Raw genomic sequence first — 23,435 nt, forward strand, 5'->3', positions numbered from 1 at the left:
GCAATCTACTGCTCACTGGCTTCAGGTAATCTGAAATTTAGAGCCTCTATAATCCAGTTTCCACTGTGTGACCTGTTCCAGTAGTTCTCAACTCTGGTTGTGTAGCAAGATCCACTGGTAATTGTATTTGGTCAGTCTATTCTTAACATAGTGATCTAGGAACCACTTGTGGAGCATATGATTCAGTAAAGTTCCCTTTGGGGTTTCTGATGTGCAGCCAGATTTGAAGACTGACGTAGTCTCTTACTGGTCACCTGTGTGAACCTTCACCTCGTACAGCCTGGTCAGATCCACAATTACCATTCTTCACAAATGTCACAACACCCCTGCCTCTGAGTCTGAGTCTGTGCTCCACTCAGCAGCTAGTGCTTCTCCTCTTATCAAAGCCCTCAATTCTTCCTTCCAGCCCTAAGGGCAAACACCACACCATATCCATCTCTGACTCTTTCAGGTATTAAGAACTGTTTGTTGAAGGTGAAGAGTGGCAGAATATGCCATCCTAAACGATACCTCTTTCTCATAAGAGTTATTTTGAGCTGAAGGCATTAGAAAAACAGCATATACAGGGAGAGGTTCTCTCTGAACTTCCCTTACCTGCCTAAAGGCAGATCTTCCAAAAAGGAACTCAATTGTCATCCATCCTTTCGCCAGAGTTTTATCATCAGGAAAAACAGACTCTTACCACAGGAGAAGAGATTAGAAGTGGACACCATACCCAGATAAACTTGGTCACACATTATCATACCTCCCATCTACTCTTCTGAGGGCCCGTTCTTCTTTCCCAAACATCATTTACAGTCCCTTAAGTGGCCTACATTTCCCTCATCTCTCCGCCTTCCCTATCAAGATAATCTATAAGTTCTCAAATCTCACATCTTTTCAGGGTATTCATTTTTTCCCCCTCTAATGCCCCCAGACAGGTAATATTAAACATTTGTATGCTTTTTCTCCTGTTAATCTGCCTGTTGTCAGTTTATTTCATAGACTCAGCTATTGAACCTAGGAGGGTTGACAGTCTTCCACCCCGCCTCCCCCCACAAGACGCATGGCCCTGCTTAAATCCCACCTGCTCCTTAATGCTTCAAGTCTTCATACTTTAGGTTTTAAAGTCTTGAGAAGCCTCTTCCTTTTCTGAATGAGTTCATAACTGAACCCCTAAAGGAACTCAGTTTAAGTTCGTTATTTTCTATTACATTTTTATTTTGTACATTCATTGGGAGTAGGGTACACCTTGTAGCTTCTTGCTCCCTTGCACATCAGACTCTGCACAGCATGTAAGGGTCTCACTAGGCTCTGGGCCCCTTTCCTCCACCTGAAAAGCTAGCAATAGCAGGCCAAATCTTTCTACATCTCCTCTTTCTCACCCACCTGTCAAATTCTGTTTTAAAGGACCCACGTGATTAAAATGGGCTCACCGAAAAAATCCAGAATAATCTCCTTATTTTAAAGTCAGCTCATTAAGAACCTTAATGCCATCTGCATTACCTTTTGTCATGAAATTTCCCATATTCACAGGTTCTGGGGATTAGGACTTGGATGCCTGTGGACAGCCATTACTTTGCATGCTGTATCCATTATAGTAAAGATAATGACTGAACTCCTAAAATTTCAAGTCCTAAATTTCAATCACAGGGGAAGAGTGATTGCTACCCCTTATCAGCCAGTCACTCTTGGCCAGCGATAGTTCTTAACTATATGAATTCATTTAACCTTATTAGTAACCCTGGGTGGGAGGTATTTTTAAACCCCATTTTATAGATGAGATGAAGGCACAGAGAATTCAGTTAATTGGTTTGGGATCCTGGGCATGTGCAGGTCAGAGCCAGGATTAAACTCAGCAGGCTGGTACCATGTCATGCCATGCCATGAGCTTCCTCCTAAAATCCAGGAACTGAGCCCCTCTCCAGAATATCCTTTAAAGTCATGGTTCTTGTGGAAACCCCTATGTAATAGGCCTAAGCTATATTAGTAAATGGAATCCATTTTATAATTTGTAAAAGAAATTCATAAATGTTATTTAGTTTTCCAAATAGCCAAGGAATATGACTCTTCCTATTTTATAGATTGAAAAAATGCTGAGGTTGGTACAATCTAAGTGGTTTCTCAAGACAACACAGCTCAAGAGTATCTATAGCAGGAGCAGGGTAATAGCTCAGAGCTGGGCTCTGCAGCTCAAGATTCTAGCATCATGTGGTAGAACAGGCAGAGCTCTAGGGTGTGAGTGTCAGATGTGTGGTGTTCAAGCTTGTGGTTTGGGAGGCATTGAGCATAGGGCCAGCACCGCTTTTGCTGTAGAGAATACTCTGTGGCAGCATTGCAGGGTGGTCTGGGATGGGGATGGGGACAACAGCACTGCTCCCCCCCCCCAGCTGTGTCCGGCTGTGCTTGCACCCCTCCTCCCCATCATATCACCACATTCTTCTCTTTTCAGTCCATCTTCCTTCTACAGCCAGTGTTAATTTTTGTAAAACAATTGTGTCAGAGCTCCACTTAGAAGCCTGCCAATGGTACCCAGTGACCGCAGTTAAAGAACCATTAACGTGATGCACAAAGTACTTCAAAAATCTGGGTCCCATCTTTTGTTTCTGTATCCTCTCCAGGCATTTCTTCCCGAGCAGCAGATGCTCCCACCATTTAAGAGTACTCGAAGGCTCTGAGAATGAGCCTTGCCTCTCTCACATCTGTGTGCCCTCAAAGTACCTCCTTCTAGAACACCTTGCCACCTTTTTCATCCAGAAAAGCTTCCCTCATCTTTTCGGGTTGGTTCACATGTAATCTCTGAATGATATCTTCCCTGGGCTCCTAGACAAGAGACAATTGTTGGCTTCACTGTGTGTCTGTCGTCCTACGTGTTGAACTCTCACTGCTTACGCCACTATTCCTGGGCAGCTCTGTCACCTCAGCTAGACTGAGAGAGCCGTGGGACCAAGAAATGTTACCTGACTCACCTGTGTGCGATTACTACTGATTCCTTTTGCCCTATCTTTAATGCCTAATGATACAGAGTGAATTCTTGATACATTTTCTTTTTATCAAGTATTTGTCCCTTGCCATTTCGGAGAAAGGGAAAATAGCAACTATTAGGGACTAACAAAGCTCCCGCACCCTCTTTGTCTTCTAGGGAAAGAGCAGGGCTAAAATGTGTTTGGAAAGGCAGAAAATGAGTTATTCCAATATTCCATGACAGAATGCCCAAGAAGCACCTGAATTCTAGCATTCGCTTCTTTCCCTGAGAATGACTCTTACCAGTTGTGATTTCTTCATGAACACTCTCTTCTCCACCCCCAAGAAAAATACTACCCTATTCCCACCCACCAGCATAAAGTTAATTCAGTTCCTTAATGAGAATGGGAGTACACTGTGAGAATGCTACTCCAGCTCTAATTTTTTTTGAATATTTACAGTCACAGCTGTAGTAGTTGTAATTATCAACATCTTAACCTATCAACCCTCTCAAATTATATGCCCCTGAAAGATCAGTGCCTCTGTTACATCCTTGTGGTTTTTAAAAATTGAGAAATAGAGGCGCCTGGGTGGCTCAATCGTTAAGCGCCTGCCTTCGGCTCAGGTCATGATCCCAGGGTCCTGGGATTGAGCCCTGCATCGGGCTCCCTGCTCAGCGGGAAGCCTGCTTCTCCCTCTCCCACTCCTGCTGCTTGTGTTCCTGCTCTCGCTATCTCTGTCTCTGTCAAATAAGTAAATAAAATCTTAAAAAAAAATTGAGATATAATTGAAATAGAACACTGTATTAGTTTCAGGTGTACAACATAATGATTTGATATTTGTGTATATTACAAAATGATCATCCCAGTAAGTCTAGTTAACATCCATTGCCACACATAGTTACAAATTTCTTTTTTCTTGGGATGAGAATTTTCATTTTTTTTAAAGATTTTATTTATTTATTTGACAGAGAGAGAGAGAGCACAAGCAGGCAGAGGGAGAAATAGGCTCCTGGCTGAGCAAGAAGCCTGATGTGGGACTAGATCCCAGGACCCTGGGATCATGATCTGAGCTGAAGGCAGACGCTTAACGACTGAGCCACCCAGGCGTCCCGGGATGAGAATTTTTAAAATTTACTCTTCTAGCAACTTTCAAAATACAATATAGTATTAACCTTAGTCACTGTGGTGTACATGATCTGAGGATTTATTTTATAACTAGAAGTTTGTACATTTCACTCACTTTCCCCAACCCACTGCCTCTGGCAACCACCTCTCTGTTCTACGAATTCTTTTTCTTTTTCTAATTCCACCTATAAATGATACAAGGTATTTGCCTTTCTCTAATTTCACTTAGCATAAAGTCCTCAAGTTCCATTCATTTCCTTGGTTAAATTTGCTCCTCGGTATTTTATTCTTTTCGATGCAATTGTAAATAACATTGTTTTTCTTAATTTCTCTTCCTGATTATTAGTGTATAGAAACAATACATTTATGTATATTAATTTTGTATCCTGCAGTTTTACTGAATCCATTTATTAGTTTTAATAGTTTTTGGGGGGAGTCTTCAGGGTTTTCTATATAGAGTATCATGTCATCTGCAAATAGTGAGTTTCACTTGTTCCTTACCAATTGGGATGCCTTCTATTTCTTTTTCTTGTCTGATTGACATGGGTTAGACTTCCGGTACTATATTAAATAATAGTGGTGAGAGTGGGCAACATGTCTTGTTCCTCATTTTAGAAAAAAGCTTTGATATTTTCATTACTGAGTACGATGTTAGCTGTGGTTTTTGTCATACATGGCTTTTATTATGTTGAAGTTCCCACTATACCCACTTTGTTAGGTTTTATCATAAATGGATGTTGAATTTTGTCAAAAGCTTTTTCTGTATCTATTCAGATGATCATATTGTTTTTATCCTTTACTTTGTTAAAGTGCTGTATCATGTTAATGGATTTGTGGATATTAGAACAACCTTCCTTGATTATGGTGTATGATCCTTTCAAGGTATGGTTTAATTTGGTTTAGCCTCCACATTTATGGGGTTTATTTTTTTCCTTGTAATTGATTTCTACTTTCATATTGTTGTGGTTATAATAGATGCTTGATATTATTTCTATCATAAATTTATTGAGACCTGTTTTGTGGCCTAACGTGATCTATCCTGGAGAATGTTCCATGTGCACTTGAAAAGGATGAATAGTTTGCTGTTTTAAATGGAATATTCTGTATTTATATATTTAGCCCATCTGGTCCTAATGTGTCATTCAAGGCCACTGTTTCCTTATTGATTTTCTGTCTAGATGATCTCTCCATTGATGTAGGTGAGCCGTTAAAGTTCCCTCCTATTATTGTATTACAATTTCTGTATGTTCATATTTGCTTTATATATTTAAGTGCTCTTATGTGGGATGCATACATATTTATAATTGTTTATATTGTGTTGGATTGATCACTTTATTATTATGTAATGCCCTACTTTTTCTCTTGTTGCAGTCTTTGTTTTATCTTTTTTAAAAGTTTTTATTTAAATTCCAGTTAGTCAATACACAGTGTAATATTAGCTTCGGGTGCACAATACAGTGAGTCACCACTTCCATAAAACCCCTTGTACTCACAACAAGTACACGCCTTAATCCTTATCACCTATCCAACCCATGCTTCTACTCACCTCCCCTCTGGTAACCATCAGTTTGTTCTCTATAGTTGAGTCTGTTTCTTGGTTTGCCTTTCTCGCTCTCTCCCCCTTCGCTGATTTGTTTCTTAAATTCCACATATGAGTGAAATCATATGGTATTTGTCTTTCTCTGACAGTCTTTGTTTTAAAGTCTATTTTGTATGATATAGTATTGCTTTTGTTTGTTTGTTACCATTTGCATGGAATATCTTTTCCATCCCTTCATTTTCAGTCTGTATGTGTCTTTAGGTCTGATGCAAGTCTTTTACAGATAGCATAGATACAGGTCTTGTTTCTTAATTCAATCAGCTACCCTATATCCTTTGCTTACAGAATTTATTCCACTTACATTTATAGTAGTCATTGATAGATTTGTATTCACTGCCAATTTGTTAATTGCTTCTGGTTGTTTTTGTAGTTCTTCACTGTTCCTTTCTTCACTTGCTCTCTTCTCTGGTGATTTGATGACTTTCTTTAGTGTTATGTTTGGATTCCTTTCTCTTTATTTGTTGTGTATAGGTTTGTGGTTACTATGAGGTCCATATAAAACACCCTACGGATATAGCAGTCTATTTTAAGTTGTTGTCACTCAAGTGCAAACACACTAAAAAATAACTACATTTTTATTCTTCCACCCCTACATTGTATGTATTTGACATGTTTTACATATTTTAATTCTGTGCATCCCTTAGTTATTGTAGATATAGTTGATTTTATTACTTCTGTCATTTAACTTTTATACTAGCTTGATAAGTGGTTGATCCACTATCTTTACCACATTTTGCCTTTTTTTTTTTTTTTTTTTTTTTTTTTAAGAGAGGAGGAGAGATGGGGGGAAAGAGGGAAAGGGAGAAGAGAGGGAATCTTAAGCAAGCTCCACATCCAGTGCAGAACTCAATGCAGGGCTTGATCTGACAACCCTGAAATCATGACCTGAACAGAAATCAAGAGTTGGATGCTTAACCAACTGAGCCACCCAAATGCCCACCACATTGTGATTTTAACACTAAGAACTTTTCTTTCAGATGATTTTTTCTTTTATGCTTGAAGAAGTCTCTTTAACATTTCTTATAAGTATGGTTTAGTGCTGATGAACTCTTAACTTTTGTCTGGGAAGCTCTGTTTCTCCCTCAATTTTGAACGATAAACTTACCTGGTAGAGTATTCTTGGTTGTAGATTTTTTCCTTTCAGCACTTTGTAGGCTAGAAGGAGTCACCTTAGATATTCAGTTTTGACTAAAAAAGCAGCTGATAGCTTTATGGGGGCCCCCTTGTATTAACTAGTTGCTCTTCATTTGCTGCTCCTTGATTCTCCTTTTGTGTTTAATTTTTGACATTTTAATTATATGTCTTGGTATGACTCTCTTTGGGTTCATCTTGTTTGGGAATCCTTGTGCTTCCTAGACCCAGATGCCTGTTTCCTTTCCTAGGTTAGAAAGTTTTCAGCTTTACTTTACTGCCCCTTTCTCTTCTTCTGAAACCCCCATAATGTTAATGTTGGTATGCTTAATTTTGTCCCAAAGGTTCCTTAAACTATCCTCATTTTTAAAAATTCTTTTTTTCTTTTTGTTCAGCTTAGGTGATTTCCATTAGCCAGTCTTCCGGATTGCTGATGTGTTCTGCATCATGAAATCTGCTGTTGATTCCTTCTAGTGTATTTTTCATTTCAGTTACTGTATTCTTCAGGTCTGATTTTTAATTTTTTTTTAAAGATTTTATTTACTTATTAGAGAGTGAGAGTGCAAGTGGGGGGAGGAGCGGAGGGAGAGGGAAAGAATCTCAAGCACATTCCATGCTGAGCCCGATATGGGGCTCAATCTCATAACCCTAAGATTGTGACCTGAGCCAAAACCAAGAGTTGGATGCTTAACCAACTAAGTCACCCAGGCATCCCCAGGTCTGATTAAAAAAAAAAAAAAATCTAACTCTTTTGAAGTTCTCACTGTGTTCACCCATTCATCTGAGTTTGGTGAGTATCTTTATGACTACTACTTTGAACTCTATTGGGTGGATTGCTTATCTCCGTTTCATTTACTTTTTAAAAAAGGTTTTGTCTTGTTTTTTCATTTTAGAACATATTCCCCTTTCTCCTCATTTTCCCTGACATTATGTGATTGTTTCTGTGTATTAGGTAGATCAGCTGTATTTCCCAGTGTTGAAGGATTGGCCTTATGTAGAAGGTGTCCTGTGGGGCTCAGAAGTGCAAATCCCTTTGGTCACCAGAACCAGGGATTCCAGTAGTGTCCTATTTGGGCTGTATGAGACCTCCTGTTATGGCTGGGCTGCTAAAGGCATGTTGGTGGGTGGAGCTGGCCCCAGTCTGGCTGGCTGTAATGCTTTACTGTAAAAGCTGCAGGATCACTGGTGGGCAGAGTGAATGGTACTAGGAAGATAAATGGAGAGTGCCAGAAATGGTGTCTGCTAGTGCTGGGCCAGCTAGATAGAAGGAGATTAAGAAAAATGGTACCAGTCTGTGCTTATGCTCCTGGGGAAAGATTTACCCCTCCAGAACACACTCTAAAATTAGTCAATAGATCTCCTTCATGTAAGTCCCTGACACTTTACAAACTGAGGCCTCTGTGCTGAGTCTAGGATTGGGTTTGTGCATGGGTCCTTTAAGAGCAGAGTCTCTTTTCTGTAGCCCTCTGGCTCTCCCATAGTTAAGCCCTACTAATTTTCAAAAATTATAGGGGCTCATTTCTTGTTGCAGGTTCACAGGATAGGAATGCCTGATGTGAGCCTTGAACTCTTCTCTCCTAAGGAAGAACCTCTGCACTTGTGATATCCATCCCACTTGTGAGTTGCTGTGCTGGAGGAGTGGATCCTGACCAGACTGCATCTCTGCCCCTCTTATCCATCTCAATGTGGCTTCATCTTTATACCTTTAGTTGTGGAAGAGCTGTTATGTTAGTTTACATGTCATTTCCAGAGAGACAGATATGTTGTAATTTTGATGTTTCTGTGGGAGGAGATAAGCTCAGGATTTTCCTGCTCCACCATCGTGATCTCAACCTAACTTCATTTTAATTTACCCAGAAGTGGAATTGCTGGATTGGACAATAGTTCTATTTTTAATTTTTTGAGGACCCTCCACACTTTTTTCCAATAGTGGCTGCATCAGTTGCATTCCAGTGCATTTCAACGGTGCACAAGCATTCTCTTTTCTCTACATCGTTGCCGGCATTTTTGTATTTTTGATGATTGTCATTCCAACAAGTATGAGATGATTTCAATGTGGTTTTGATTTGTGTTTCCTGGAATATTAGTGATGTTGAATACCTTTTTGTATACCTGCTGACCCTAGATGTCTTCTCTGGAAAAATGTCTATTCATGATCCTCTGCTCATATTTTAAATGGATTGTTTGGGATATTTGCTGTTGAGTTGTAGGAGTTCTTTATGTATTTTGGATATCAGCCCTTTATCAGATATATGATTTACAAATATTTTCTCCCATTCTGTAGGCTGCTTTTCCATTTTGTTGATGGTTTCCTTTGCTGTGCAGAAGCTCTTTAGTTTTATGTAATCTCACTGGATTATTTTTGCTTTTAGTGACAAATCCAGAAAATCATGGCCAAGATCATTACCAAGCTGCTTACCGTCTATGTTCTTTAATCCATGTTGAGTTAATTTTTCTGTATGGTGTAAGAGAGTGGTCCAGTTTTATTTTATTGTATATATAGGTCCAGTTTTCCTAACACCATTTAGTGAGGAAAATGTCCTTTCTCATTTGTATATTCTTGGTTCCTTTTTCATAATTATTTGACCATATAAACGTGGGTTTATTTCTGTGCTGTTTTGTTCCATTAATCTATGTGTCTGATTTATGCCATTACCATACTCTTTGGATTACTATAGTTTTGTAATAGAGTTTGAAATCTGGAAGCATAATGCCTCCAGTTTTTTCTTTCTTTCTTCAGGTTGCTTTAGCTATTTGGAGCATTTTGTGGTTTTATAGTTATTTTAGGATTGTTCTATTTCTGTAAAAAATGCCATTGATATTTTGATAAAATTTGGAATTTTGATTGCATTGAATCTATAGATTGCTTTGGGTTGTACAGACATTTTAATGACATTATTCCTCATAAGCACAGAATATATTTCCATTTATTGGTGTCCTGTTCAATTTCTTTAATCAATTTTAGTTTTTGGTGTACAGATCTCTCACTTCCTTGGTTAAATTTATTCCTAGGTATTTTCTAGGAATTCTTGATATGATTGTAAATGGGATTGTTTAATTTCTCTTTTCTGATAGTTTATTAGTGTATAAAACGCAGCCAATTTTTGTATATTGGTTTTGTATACTGCAGTTTTATTTAATTTGTTTTAGTTCTAACAGGTTGTTTTTTTGGTGGACTTTAGGGTTTCCTATATATATCATGTCATCTGCAAATAGAATTTTACTTGTTCCTTTCCTGTTTAGAAAGGAACCTTGCCTTTTATCTTTCTTGCCTAATTGCTCTGGCTAGAATTTCCAATATTATGTTGAATAAAAGTGGCAAGAGTGGGCATACTTGTTTTGTTCCTGATCTTAGAGTCAAAACTTTCAGCTGTTGACCACTGAGTATGAATTAGCTATGGACTTGTCATGTATGGACTTTATTATGTTCAGGTACAGTCCCTATATACCCACTTTGTTGGGAGTTTATCATCAGTAGATGTGAATTTTATCAAGTGTTTTTTCTGCGTCTATTGAGATGATCATAAGATTTTTAACCTTCCTTTTTTAATGTGTTATATCACATTGATTTGCAAATGTTGAACCATCCCTGCAGCCCAGAATACATACAACTTAATCAGGGTATATGATCCTTTTATAGGTTTCTCCCACTCTCTGAAAGAGTTTTCCTATAAAACCTTTCATAAGCTGAAATGCAATAAAATGGAGTACTTCATGATTTCCAAAAGATCGTGTTAAGCCACTTTGCTTTAATGAAAGACCTATATTACTATGTTAATGGCTTTTTTCATAAAATAGGTGTTAATGTAGGTCTTCTGTAAAAGTGAAGTGGTGTAACATGAACTTTTGGAAGGGAGGGGCTACCTGTAATGTATTGTTGAATTTGGCTTACTAATATTTTGTTGAGGATTTTTCATCTATGTCCATCAGGGATATTGGTCTATAATTTTCTTCTTTTATGGTGTTCTTGTCAGGCACTGGTATCAGAGTAAGGCTGGCCTCATGGAGGTGTTCTTTCCTCCGCTGTTTTTGGAAGAGTTTGCCATTCTTTTTTTTTTTTAATGTTTGGTAGAATTCACTATTGAAACTATGTGATCCTGGAATTTTATTTTTTGGGAGATTTTTGATTACTGATTTAATATCCTCACTAAAAATCAGTCTGTTCAGATTTTTTACTTCTGTATGATTTAGTCTTGGTAGGTTGTAGGTTTCCAAAAATTCAAACATATCTTCTAGGTTGTCCACTTCATTGATTTCTAATTGTTCCTAGTAGTCTATTATGAGACTTTGCATGTCTTTGATATCAGTTGTAACATCTCCGTTTTCATTTTTGAATATATTTATTTGAGTCCTCTTTTTTTTTTTTAATTGGTGAATCTACCTGAAGGTTTGTCTATTTTGTTTATCTTTTCAAAGAACCAGGTCTATTTTCATTTATTTCTGCACTGATTTTTGTTCTTTCCTTTGACCAACTTTGAACTTGTTCTTCTTTTTCTGGTTCCTTGAGGCATTAAGCTAGGATATTTGTTTCTTGATATAGGCATTTATTGCTATGAACTTCCTTCTTAGAACTGTTTTCTGCATCCCATAAGTTTTGGTATGTTGTATTTCCATTTGTCTCAAGGTAATTTAAAAATTTTTTCTTTTTTGACCCATTGGTTGCATTAGCATGCTGTTTAATCTCCATGTACTTGTTAATTTTCCAGTTTTCTTGTAACTGATTGCTACCTATTATGGTTAGAATAGATGCTTGATATGATTTTAATATTCTTACATTTATTAAGACTTGTTTTACACCTGAAAATATTCTGGAGAATGTGCCACGTGTGCTTGAGTGGTATGTATGTCCTGTTGTTTTTGGATGGGATGTTCTGTATGTCTCATAAGCCCTTCTGGTCTAACGTATCACTTAAGATCAATGTTTCCTTATTTTTCTGTCTGAATGATCTAGCTATTAATGAAAGTGAGGGATTAAAGTCCCCTACTATTATTATACTGCTTTTTATTCCTCTCTTTATGTCCGTTAGTATTTACTCTTTATATATAGATGCTCCTATGTTGGTTGCATAAATATTTATAAATAGTATATCCTCTTGCTGGATTGACCTTGTTATTATGTAATAACCTTCTTTATCTCTTATTACAAATCTTTGTCTTAATGCCTATTTTATCTGATATAAGTGTAGCTACCTAGCTTTCTTTTGGTGTTCAATTTGCATGGAATATCTTTTTCCCTCCCTTTGCTTTCAGTTTGTGTGTATCCTTATATCTGAAGTGAGTCTCTTGTAGACGGGTATCTGGCCACTCAATGTCTTTCTGATTAAAGAATTTAGTCCATTTACATTTAAAATAATTATTGATAAATATGTACTTATTGCTGTTTTGTGAATTGTTTTCTGGCTGTCTTAAAAATTCCTTTGCTCCTTCTCTTGCTCTCTTCCTTTGTGATTTGATGGTTTCTGTAGTGGTATGCTTAGATTTCTTTCCGTTTTACTTTTGTGTATTTACTCTAGGTTTTTGTTTTGTGGTTCCCAAGAGGCTTACATAAGTAACTTACTGATAACATTCTATTTTAAATTGTTAGCAACTTAAGTCTAAATGTATTTAAAGCTCAATATTTTTACTACAGCATTTTATATTTTTGATACCACAATTTACATCTTTCTATCTTGTGTATCCCTTAACAAATTATTTTCATCATAGTTTTACTACTTTTAACCTTCATAACAGCTTTATAAGTGATTAACCTACCAACTTTACATCATTAGATCATTTTGAATTTTCCTATATATCTACGTTTAGCCACGAAACTTACACTTTTATGTTTTCATGTTATTAATTAGCATTAACATTTCTTATAAAGCCAGTCTAGTGGATGATCAACTCCTTTAGCTTTTGCTTGTCTGGAAAACGATCTCTCCTTCAATTGTGAAGGACAACTTTGCTGGGTACTCTTGTTTGGCAGGTTTTTTTCTTCCAGCCCTTTGAATATATTATGCCACTCCCTTCTGGTCTGAAAAGTTTCTATCTTATGGGGGAAGGGTGTCCCTTGTATGTAACAAGTTGTTTTTTCTCTTGCCTCTAATTTTGACATTTTAATTATAATTTGTCTTGTGGGTCTCTTTGAGGCATCTTACTTGGATTCTTTGGGCTTCCTGGACTTGGATTTCTCTTTCCCTAGGTTAGGGAAGTTTTCAGCCATTATTTCAATTAAGTTTGATGTCCTCTTTTCTCTCCTTTCTCCTTCTGGGACCACTATAAAAGGAATGCTGGCATATATGATATTTTCCCATGTATCCCTTAAGTTGTCTTCACTCTTTTTCATCCTTTTTAAAAATTGTTTCTACTCTTAGTGGGTGAGTCTGAAGTGAGTCTCTTGTAGACAGATGGGTATCTATTTGGCCACTCAATGTCTTTCTGATTAAAGAATTTAGTCCATTTACTGCCTCATTCCAGCCCTGGTATCTCTTGGATAGGAGCTGTACACTCATCTGGCACTCCAATTTTTGTCACTCCATTTAGTCCCCACTGCCTCATTCCAGCCCTGGTATCTCTTGGAAAGGAGCTATACACTCATCTGGCACTCCAATTTTTGCCACTCCCCTCCAAGGGACACCTCTAGATCACCTGGCTTTGGTGGACAGTAGGTCTTGCACATGAAGGTCCTACAGTGCTGTTACAAATGGAGAAACACTCTATTTGTCATTCCATTTATTCTTCAATAAAGCCCTATTTCCATGCAATTACTGTATGTTTTTTTAATTGAATTAAACCTTGTCACTACCAGTATTTCATAGAATGGGAACAGAAGGGTGGGTCTAGTTCAAGATGAGCATATAGGAGGACCCTGAACCCACAGCTACATATGGAACAATTTCCTTAAGTGGTAAACTTAAGGGTGAGTTTTACTGACCCATCTTTAAGGTCATTGATTCCCTCTATTGTACTTTTCAGTTAAGTTATTGTATTTCTCCAGCTTTGTTAGTTCTTTTTGGACTTTTAAATATTTCTTATCTTTTTGTTGAAGTTCTCACTGTATTCATTCATCTCCTGAGGTTAGGGAGCATCTTTATAACCCCTATTTTGAACTCTTTATCAGGTAAATCACTTATCTCCATTTCAGTAAGGACTTTTTCTGATGTTTTGTATTTTCCTTGATTCCCTATTTAGTTTCTGTGCATTAGATACAACAGCCACCCCTCCCAGTTCTGAAGGACTGGCTTTGTGTAGGAGTTGACCATTCAGCTGCTAGCTTTCCATTGTCTCTCAAACCTTTTTGATTATATAAGCAACCTACTTTGTTTTCAGTGGTTCCCAGTAGTTGAGATTTTGTCAAGACCTGTCAGAGTTTCAAAGAGAAAGATCTCAGCACCTAGTTTCAGGCTGATTGGAAGTAAGCATTTTTTTTTTTTTGGAAGTAAGCATCTTTTAATGTAGGCAAACATACTTGATTCAGGGGAAAACTGGTAAATAGGCATTTGTCTGCTCCCTCTGCGCTGAGCCCTGGCTGATAACCAGTTAGGAACTCTTTCTTTTGTACTATCCATTGAACCCTTGAACACAAGCCTGGCCAGCCACCAGCCACAGGCTCCTTTTATGAACCATGTGGGGCAGGGCAGTGGAAGTGTGAAGGTGGTGCCCACTTTCTGAGGTCTCTGGAGAGGACTGTAGTCAGCTCCTAGATCTGATTCAGTCTGCTGTCTCTCTGCTGAGCCTTTGGTGGGGTAGCCAGTTAAGAAGTGTTTCTCCATTTTTAACAGCACTGTAGGACCTTCATGTGCAAGACCCACTGTCCACCAAAGCCAGGTGATCTAGAGGTGTCCCTTGGAGTGGAGTGGCAAAAATTGGAGTGCCAGATGAGTGTACAGCTCCTTTCCAAGACATACCAGGGCTGGAATGAGGCAGTGGGGACTCCTGCCCTCTTTCAGTAGGTTTCTAGATACCTGTTAAATTAGATGCCTGCTCCTCCAGCTGAAGCTTTAAGATAGATGGGCAAGTAAGTCTCTTTCACGGGAAGCCTGGGCTATCTCTGCACTGGGTCTTGGAGTGTTCATTCTGAAAAATCCCTTTAGGAATTATTTCTCAGTTTGTGGGACTTGTGGATGCAAGCCCCTGTGACTTTCAAAGCTGGATGCTTTGTCTCTCAAGTGCATGTCTTAAAAGTTAGGGTGCCAGATGTGCAGTTCAAACCCTTTGCTCCTCAGGCAGAAGCTCAGGGTTAGAGTTCCTTCCTGATTGCAGGTCATTGAGCCAGGGTTGAGTTTATAGTGAGATTTTGTCTGAGCCTTTCCTACGTGCTTTGATTTTTTTTTCTCATATGTCCAATGTGTAGAAGTTGCTCAGCTAGTATTTTCCTACTTAAGGAAACTGTTCCATATGTAGCTGTAGGTTCAGGGTCCTCCTATATGCTCATCTTGAACTAGACTCACCCTTCTGTTCCCATTCTATGAAATACAGGTAGTGGCAATGTTTAATTCAATTAAAAAATACAGTAATTGCATGGAAATAGGGTTTTATTGAGAATAAATGGAATGACATGTTAAACATTCAGCATAGCACCTGGCTCATGCATGTACTCAATATAAGAACAATAGCATATTATTAATTTCATCCCTAGTAAGATATTTTGTGATTGTGTGTTAGTTTGCTATTCTGTCATTACAGACTTATTTCAAGGCCTTATGCAATACACATGTATAACCTACACTAATCTGAGTCAATGTTCACTTAGAAAATAATTTCAAATAATTCAACCTATCTTTAATTTTAGATTGTCTTAAGTTTGCCTTTTATTGCTTCTGTTATGATTCCCTTTTTTACTGCTGCTCATTCTGTTGATGGTAAGACTTCAAATTTTGAAAATGTGACTATTCACTTGCTTAATTGTCACATAAACCATTTTTAAAAGTGGAGTTACTAATAAATCCTGCACAGTTTCCTCTATCTGGCCACTCATTAGGATTTTTCAGTAGAACTTTATGATATAACAAGTACAAATGTCCAGTTACTGTGTGAAATGAAGATAGCAACTTGTCATCTCTTTACAAAATCACACACCTAATTATATTTTTTCGAGTATAGTTAGATAAATAAAAATATCTATCTTTACAAAGTGTTTGCTCGTTCTCTTAGTTACTATCTGTAAATCCAAGCAGCAAAAGTCTTACCAAAGACTCTGTGCAGAAACCTGTAGAGTCTTCCATCATGCTACAATTTTTTTAAAAATAAAGTTTTTCAAAGACAGGTACAATTGTCAGATATAAATAGCTTCTTGAAGATATATCACATCTGTCTAAAAACGAAAATCATTTTTCATGCCCAGCATTTTCTAACTTTCTGAATTGTTCTGTAAAAGTGTTTTATTCTTACGCTGTGAAAGGCAGACAAACCAAAACCAGTGATGGGGAAAAATAATGATCACAGTTTCTATATAATTACCATATGCTTTTCATTCAGGTAGCATGAGTGCTCAACATGCTGCTTTTCAGGGGTTTTATTTAACTTTTCTGACTTTTGAGCCAATGCACAAAATGGGAAACTGGGTTAATCACAGTAGGAGAACAAATGCTGATGAAGCCTGCTATAGGAAATAGGAAGGGAGTGCTAGCCACCAATTCTCTTTTAACTCCACTTATGCTCCAAACCTCTCTCGACCCCTTCCATGAATGCGTGGATGCAGATGGCCAGGTCGCTCTTTTAACTCTCTGGCATTAGTAATCTTTTGTGAACTGCATTAAGCAGAGCAAGCATTCAGTGACATCCATTATTCCTTCTGTGTTACAGCTGATGCTAGGACAACCACCATGCCAGCAGCAAACATTTGCGTAGTTATCACTCATTTAACAAGTAAACGACAGGCTAAAATGTGCCTGTCACTAGCCTTGATATTGGACATAAAGAGGAGGAATAAAGAGTAATACTTTCCCTCAAGGAATTTAAGGTCTAATGAAGGACACAAATAATAATATGCTCGTGACCGAATAGGGTTCACTCTTTGTTCCTCTCTTTTCTTCTTCTCCTCACTCTTAAAATTGGAAAACCGTTGAATAATAACACATGTAAGTTATGCTATGAGTGTGATTAATGTTCTCATGATTGAAATGGGACTGACCTGTAGTTATTCCCATTTAAAGAATGACAGTGTCTGTCGGTAGGAATATAGATTGGTTCAGTCATAATGGAAAACAAACAGTATGGCGGTTACTCAAAAAAAGAACTGTATGATACAGCAATTCTACTTTTAGGTATTATTTGAAGGAAATAAAATTATGATCTTGAAAAGATACCTGCACTGCAGCAATATTCACAATAGCCAAGATACAGAAAATCCTAAGTGTCCATCAACAAATGACTGGATAAAGAGAATATGTCATAAATACATACACAAAATGGCATATTTTCAGCCATAAAAAAACACAAAGTCCTGTCATTTGCAACAACAATAATGGACCTTGAGATTGTCATGCTAAGGGAAGTAAATCAGAGAAAGACAACTACTGTATGATGGTACTTACAGGTGGAATTTAGAAAAGATGAACTCCATATGACACAGTACAGTGGTGCTCCAGAGGGTGAGAGGAGTGGGGAAATGTTGGTCAGAGGGTGAAGACTTCTGGTTATAAGGTGAATAAGTTCCAGGGTGTACACGCATACCTTGTTTTCTTGTGCTTCGCTTTATCGCACTTTACAGATACTGTGTGTTTTACAAAAAGTTTTGTGGCAACCCTCAATTGAGCAAGTCTATCGGTGCCATTTTCCCAACAGCATTTGCTCACTTCATGTCTTTGGGTCACATATCGGTAATTCTTGTAACATTTCCAACATTTTCATCATTATTATATTTGCTATGGTGATGTTACTATGGTAAGTGGGGGGACCAGAAACTGTGCCCATATTAAGACAGTGAACTTAAAAGTTGTGTGTGTTCTGACTGCTCTACCAAACTGCTGCCCATCTCTGCCCCTTCTCCTATTCCCTGAGACACAACAATATTAAAATTAGAGGCCATTGTAGAGTTATTAGTTGGCCTAAGTGTTCAAGTGAAAGTGAGAGTCACACATCTCTCTGTTCAAATAAAAAGCTAGAAATAATTAAGCTTAGCGAAGAAGATATGTTGAAAGCCAAGATAGGCTGAAAGCTAGGCCTCTTGTGCCAAAGGAAAATTTCTTGAAGGAAATTAAAAGTGCTACTCAAGTGAACACACAGTGATAAGAAAGTGAAACAGCCTTATTGCTGACATGGAGAAAGTTTTAGTGGTGTGGGTAGGACATCAAACCAGCCCCCAAGTTCCCATAAGCCAAAGCCTGATCAGGAGAAAGGCCTTAACTCTCTTCAATTCTGTGAAGGCTGAGAGAGGTGAGGAAGCTATGAAAGAAATGCTTGAGGCTAGTAGAGGTTGGGTCATGAGGTTTAAGGAAAGAGGCCGTCTCTATAACATCAATGTGCAAGGTGAAGCAGCAAGTGCTCATGGAGAAGCTGCAGCCAGTGATCCAGAAGATCTAGCTTAGATAATATATGAAGGTGGCTACACTGAACAATAGATTTTCAATGTAGACAAAACAGCTTTCTATTGAAAGAGGATGCCATCTAGGACTTTCACAGCTAGAAAGGAGAAGTCAATGCCTGGCTTCAAAGGATAGGCTGACTCTCTTGTTAGAGGCTAATGGAGCTGGTCACTTTAAGTTGAAGCCAATGCTAGGGTGCTTAAGAATTATGCTAAATCTACTCTGCCTGTGCTCTATGATGGAAACAACAAAGCCTGGATGACAGCACACCTATTTACGGTTTACTGAAAATTTTAAACCCATTGTTGAGATCTTTTTCAAAATATTACTGCTCACTGACAATGCACCTGGTCACCCAAGAGCTCTGATGGAGATGTACAATGAGCTGAATGTGGTTTTCATGCCTGCTAACATCCATTCTTCAGCCCAAAGACTGAAGTCTAGTAGTCTGGAACTGAACCTGCAATATCCCCAAGGTGTGCCTGCTGTGTACAGCATGGTAACTAGTCAGAAATACTGTATTATATAGTTGAAAGTTACCACGATAATATTAACACATCTATCACCCCACATAGTTAACTTGTGTGTGTGTGTGTGTGTAGTGAGACTATTTAAGATATAATATTTTGGTATCATTTGGATCATCATGCTATATACCTTCAACTTATACAGTGTTATATGTTAATTATATATCAATATGCCAAGGTCCATTTTCACCCTCCCAAGAATAGGAACCACTGGGCAATGAATACCCCCATGAGAGCACAAGGAGCTGTAGCAGGTAGGGAGGCCAGGATGGTGGAAAAGAAGAAGAGAAGCATTAAAAGAGAGAAAAGGATTTTTGGACTGTCATATCTGACTCTCTAAAGACTGAAGATGTACAAAAGGCAAATGATTTGCACAACATCCCAGAATGTGTGCTTATCTGTGATATTCAGGGAGTACGAATATGCTATATTTTACCTGCAGGCTCTTTCAGACATTGCAGAACACAATGCAGACTTATACCATTTCGCCAGTTTTTTCATTGAGGTAAAAATGTGTAACCACCTGAGCCTCCACTGCAGTATGTGGCTATCATAGTAAAATTAGATTAAGAATCATTAGTGCACTTATGTTAGTTACCAGAAGTTAAGCCCTAGTACACAGTATTAGATTTGTTTTTTTCAGACCATTACTGTGTTTTCCATTGTAAACATTGAGATGTAACTTTTTTCAAGAAAAACAAGCTGGTATTTTGATTCTTTGGTTGTCAGGGACTCCAGTGCTTACTATCTTTATGTTCTTCTTTCTAGAGTTACCGCCAAGTTTAAGGCCACCTCATGTTCCAAGATAGCTGCTAGAGTGCCAGCCCTTAGACACAAGACCAGAGGAAGCTAAGTGGGAGGTTAAAGGGGCAAATCTCCCAGCTGAGTCAGCTTTTTGAAAAGCCAGGTAATGTCCCATACTACCCTTTTCCTAATATTAACCAGAACTTATTTAAATGGTCACATCTCACTGCCTTGCAGGCTGGTATATGTGGGCTTTCAGCTGGCCAGATTGCTACTTAAAATAAAACTGGAATTCGGATAATTAAGAAAAAGGGAGAGACTACTAGGTAAACAACAAGAAGTCTAGACTCCATAACCAATGGAAAACTATATGTATTAAGAGTAGAAGGTACCCATCATTCATTTCACTATGTGAAGGTGATGTTCACTTGAGTATGCTGTATCTGTACCATTCTGGAAAATGCTGGGTGTTAGAAAAGTGGGGGTATTTTTTTCCTTCCTCTCTGCTGCACATGCAAGTGTGTTTATGTGCTCCTTTTCCTCAGCAGAGTTTTCTTATAAATTGGTAAATTTGTCCTAAAGGAACAAGACTCTTACAACTGTGTGGACTGCATGGGTTTTTTTGCTTCAACCTTAATTATAATCTTTTTCAATACTGTCAGTCCACCCAGGTGTTGCTATGTAGCCTCCTAGATTCTTATGAGAATGGAGGTAAGGATTGTGCTATTTTAGGATCCCTACTTTTTTTCCCTGTCCTCTTATTCTCAAGTAACTAGCTCATTCATTAAACATCTATTGAGAACCCACTATATCTGGCCTTCTGCTAGTAATAAGAAATACCAAGATGAAAAAATAGATCTTTCCCATCAATGTCCTTCCCATCTAGTTGTGGAGATGTCAAGTAAGCATGTTGAGCACATTTTCCTAAGTACTAAAGAGATGAGAAGGGAGCAAAGGAGGAGCAACCAAGCATGTCTGGAGGAGGGAGAGAAGAGGTGTTGCTGGATGTGGGGGAACTTTCTAGACAGTCTTCCAGGCAGAGCACAGTACCTGAAAGGGCAGGGATGAATGAAGCCGCCAGCATGTAGCTTGAGACGGACAGACTGAATAAGATGTGACAGTAGGAGAAGGTGCTAATGAGGCTTTTCTCACTTCTCAGAAAACCCAGAGGTCATGAGGCACAGCCATCGCCCCCCATCTCTATCCACCTTTATTTCTTACCCTGGTATCTCAACTTCCCACACCCAATACAATTGTTGACTCTCCCTTCCCAGTTTCCTTTGGAGTCCATCTCCTCCTTCCATCCCACTGGGCTGGTTATGCAAGTCTCTTAACTGCTTCCAGCCTTGGCCCCAGCCCACCTCTCCTGCTCTCTTGCGTCTATCCTCTACCCCCAGCCAAAGGAGTGACTTACCTGATTATACAAAACAAACACTTCTGGAGATCCCATGGCTCCAAGAAAAAGTTCAAATTCCTTAGCACAGTACAGATGGTTCTTGATACCTCTGTCCACCTTCCCAGCCCCTGTGTTGCTAGGGACACAGACCGTGAAATACTGGTCCTGGTCGCACAGAGACTGTGCCAGGGAGGTGTTCACGGGCTGGCTGGGAGGGACACACAACATTTTTCAGGTTCCACTGGCCGGAAACCACCCCTTTGGCCCCACCGAACTGCAAAGGGGGCTGGGGCATACGAGGATGAGAAATCCAGTTTTGCTGAGCAGCAAGCAATCTGCCCCAGAGATCCTTTTTCAGCTTTGTCCTTTCACTTTTTATGCTATAATTTTCCTTGCTATTTCATAATCATAATTGTTTTATGAAAATATTAAATTCTAATATCTGGATTTTTTTTTAATTTGAATTTTTAAAAATTTATTTCCATTGGGGTCACTTATTCTTGATGTTCATTTTAGCTTTAAGGAAAACCAGTAGCACAAGACACTAAATAATCATTGACAACACCTGCTTACTATGTAGCAGGTACCATAAGCATTTACATATATCAGTCATTTATTTAAAACACCTTTCTAAGGTAGGTCCTATTAACAGATGAGGAAACTGAGACACAGAGTGTTAAGTTACTTGTCCAAGATCACACAGCTAGTTCATTGGTGCTGAATCCAGACATTCTGAGCTGCAAATCTTAGGGTATACTACTTTTCAAATGTGTAGTGCATTTTGTATATCTGTTCCTGGTTAAAAATAAGCATTAAGTTGATTAATTTAAATTTTATTTATTTATTTAAATTTAATTTAAATACTGCATCCTTGTCTATGCTTGGTGAGACTCTGAGACATGTTTTCTCTTTGGTGTTCTAGAAAATACTCAGCTCATTTTTTAAGGACAATTTTAGCCTTCCTGTCCTTTACAGCAAATAAGAAAAATAGTAGTTAATTATTGTATAATCATTAGAATAAGCACAATCTGGACAGGAATCTGTTCAACACTGTGTCCTCATTTTCTGGCACACAGCTGACACTCAAGGAACATTTTTGACAGGTTGTGTCTCACCTTTTCCGTGTACAGGTGGGTGGCACCAGCCGGGTGAGGCTCTTAGTTCTCACAAGCCTGCCCTGGCCGACTGTGGGTTTGATCATTAGTGCTCATGGCTCTGCCTTTCATCAGCAGCACTGAACAGTGGCCCCAGGTCCTTGCCAGAGAGTAGGCCTTTGAACAGTTTGCTGCTCACCTTTATTGAAGGACAAGTGTTTAAAGGACCTGTGGTCAATGCAGTCCTTCCTGCGACCCTTTCATGGATTGAAAGTTCTGAAGTCGTTTCCCTAGAAAAATACACTTAAAAAAACACACAGAACATGGTGTCTATAATCCTACTCTCTGAAGCACATATTGACCCCAGAGAGTCCAGCCCATGATGACAAATAGACTTCAATTTTGTCAATTCTAATAAATGGGTAGTGATGGCCAAGGGCACTTGTTTCAAAAATCTCAGCCCACTTGGGGCTTAGCAGAAAAGACTTGGATGACCTAGTTGCCTACACACTATGTGTGGGTGAGGAAAACGACGGGCCCGGTAATGAGGGATGTTTGTGGCATCCTTTTTTCTGGTAACAAAGGGACACTGTCAAAAAGCTGTGGATGTTGTCCCCAGGCTTTCTCATTTCTCTAGCAAACTGCTTCCATTGAGTTGGATTCAGGCATTAGGCCCTCATCTTGTATTAAGGTGGGAAAAAAACTCCCCAAAACTAAAGTTTCCCATGAGACCTGCTTAAAAGTTAAATTTGTTCTCAGAATGTCATAAAAAATACTGGCCACCACCCGTCAGATAAGAAGTCCTTGTCAAACTGAGGTGTCAGGAAAATCTTTGCTTCATTAGAGAATGCTATCTTTCATGACCATGAATATATATGAATGACTTATTTAATAGACCGTTCCTTTTTGCTTTAGCTTTTAGGAATATCAACCTGATGTCAGTCATCATCCAGGGGCCTAAATTCAGACGACAATAATGTTAATTTTTATTGGTATATCTACTGCTAGATCTATCCGTCTCTCTCCACGGATCTAACTATCCTTATAGGCCACTTCAAATCATTGGTGGAACAAAGCAGGATAATTAAAAACAAATAATGTGAAAAATAAACAGTGCTCCTCTTTTAGCTTCAGACCATTAGTTTTACAGCGTTAAGACCAAAGAATAATAAACACATGCGATTAACAGATTATTATATCCATCTAAGTAACTAGTATACAGTTAGGGTCTTCTTTTTGTCTCCTATTCCCTCCAGTATGACGAGAAACTTCTTTTTCCTAGAGACAGACTCTAGTGAGAAGCCCTGACAGTTTTTTCTTTTTTTGTAATGCACATGCCTGACTTTAATTGCCAAGTCATCTAAGATGG

The 23,435-nt window shown here is 38.5% G+C and overlaps 1 protein-coding gene and 1 long non-coding RNA gene across 5 annotated transcripts in view; one reads left to right on the top strand and one right to left on the bottom strand.

Moving 5' to 3' along the window:
• Window positions 1–23,435, bottom strand: part of DLGAP1 (DLG associated protein 1) — an 889,834-nt gene that overhangs the window by 427,814 nt on the left and 438,585 nt on the right. The window lies entirely within an intron of this gene.
• The window catches only part of LOC144379785 (uncharacterized), a 125,323-nt gene that overhangs the window by 96,799 nt on the left and 5,089 nt on the right, over window positions 1–23,435 (top strand). The window contains exon 2 of the long non-coding RNA XR_013443165.1: window positions 19,601–19,739. This is a non-coding gene — a long non-coding RNA (uncharacterized LOC144379785). The remainder of the gene's footprint in view (window positions 1–19,600; window positions 19,740–23,435) is intronic.

Source organism: Halichoerus grypus, chromosome 13, assembly GCF_964656455.1.
Source record: "Halichoerus grypus chromosome 13, mHalGry1.hap1.1, whole genome shotgun sequence".
In the NCBI taxonomy this organism is placed as follows: domain Eukaryota; kingdom Metazoa; phylum Chordata; class Mammalia; order Carnivora; family Phocidae; genus Halichoerus; species Halichoerus grypus.